The sequence below is a fragment of the Eumetopias jubatus genome, unplaced genomic scaffold (genome assembly GCF_037043125.1).
Source record: "Eumetopias jubatus isolate StellerSeaLion01/CBP00866 unplaced genomic scaffold, mEumJub1_p1.0 scaffold_11, whole genome shotgun sequence".
NCBI lineage: Eukaryota > Metazoa > Chordata > Mammalia > Carnivora > Otariidae > Eumetopias > Eumetopias jubatus.
The window spans coordinates 13,298,081-13,299,807 of NW_028274817.1; the positions used below are offsets into that span (position 1 = coordinate 13,298,081).

The 1,727-nt window shown below is 41.0% G+C and overlaps 1 pseudogene; it reads left to right on the forward strand.

Moving 5' to 3' along the window:
* Positions 1 to 861: 861 nt before the first annotated feature.
* On the forward strand, positions 862 to 1,471 carry LOC114201449 (deoxyuridine 5'-triphosphate nucleotidohydrolase pseudogene; annotated as a pseudogene).
* The last annotated feature ends 256 nt before the right edge of the window (positions 1,472 to 1,727 follow it).

Sequence of the window (1,727 nt, forward strand, 5' to 3'; positions counted from 1 at the left end):
TCAGTTCTGTAGAGCAACGGTTGGCTTCATTCTACTTGGAGAATGATACGTTTCAGAGCAGTTAGCTGATTTTTGACCCACACGGATAAACTACCAAAGGCATATTTTCTGTTTAATTTTTGAACTAGCCCATCATGAGGGGGAGATAAAGAGTGCCACCTAGAACTGTTCCATTTCCTCTGAGACATTTTTCCAAAGAAGCTTATTTCTTTTTTGCCTTGAACATTCTTTCAGCAGCAGGGTTTTCCAACCTTATCACTACTGACATTTTGGACTGCACAATTCCTTGCTGTGGAAAACTGTCCTGTACCTTCAGAGCTCTCAGCAGCCTCCCTGGCCCCAACCCATTAGATGCCAGTAGCAGCCTGGGCCCCTAAGTCATAACAATGAAAAATGTCTCCAGAACTTGCCAAATGTCCCCTTGGGGTCAAAATCGTCCCTGGCTGAGAACCACTGTTCTAGTGTTATGTTTGATTTTCAAACAATTTGTTTTCTTTTTTGATTGAATTTTGTAATTTTGTAAAACACACAGTCTTGTTTTTTTAATTCATAGTATTTGTTGCTTTAATGCATGATGATTAGAGTTGAAGTGGACAAATTTTTTTTGAAGTGTAGTTGTCACTAAAACACACCATCTTAGAGTCAACAAGGAGCTTGGAGATTCACTATTCATCAAACAGGGAGGCTGTTAAGAGCATAGACTTGGGTGTAAATTCTATATACTAGTTCTGTGACCTTAGGGCAGTCACTTAACCTCCCTGAGCCTCGGTTTCCTTCTCTGTAAAATGACCCTCAAAAGATCCATGTGGGTGTGTGCGTTTGTTTTCTCTGCTGCTGTCTTTTCTTGCGTTCTGTTCTGCCATGCCCTGCTCTGAAGCGACACCCGCCATCTCCCCCAGCACGCGGCTCCGCTTTGTCCGGCTCTCAGAGCACGCCACCGCCCCGACCAAGGCGTCCGCGCGGGCTGCAGGCCACGACCTGTACAGTGCCTATGATTATACACTACCACCTATGGAGAAAGCCCTTGTGAAAACGGACATTCAGGTAGCTCTTCCGTCTGGGTGCTATGGAAGAGTAGCTCCCCGTTCTGGCTTGGCTGCAAAACACTTCATCGATGTAGGAGCTGGCGTCATAGATGAAGATTACAGAGGAAATGTGGGTGTCGTACTATTTAATTTTGGCAAAGAAAAGTTTCAAGTCAAAAAGGGCGATCGGATTGCACAGCTCATTTGTGAACGGATTTTTTATCCAGATATAGAGGAAGTTCAGGTTTTAGATGACACTGAAAGGGGTTCAGGAGGTTTTGGTTCCACGGGGAAGAATTAACATTTATGCCAAGAATAGAAAATGAGGAAACGTACTTTTTTCTTAAAAATAAAGGATTTTTGCTTAGTGTTTTGCACATCTGTAAACATAATAGCTTTAGCTTCTAAAACTGTTTGGCTCTCTTAGGATTTAGGAAAAGATACCTGTGTTGGGGTCCCATAAAACTTTACTTATGTTTTTACACATCTGATTGTTGTATAAATCTGTGTGGTGACCTAATACACGCTGTTTATTTTTTTAATTAAATGTTTATCAATTACAGATCCAAAAAACCCTGTATTATTTAATTCACTGAAAGCTTCCTCTTCAACTTACTTGTTTTGTAAGTCGTAAGCAGTGCCTTTCATTCAATAAATTTGAATTCTTTCATAGATGCAAATTATTGTATGAGTGACTAAAAA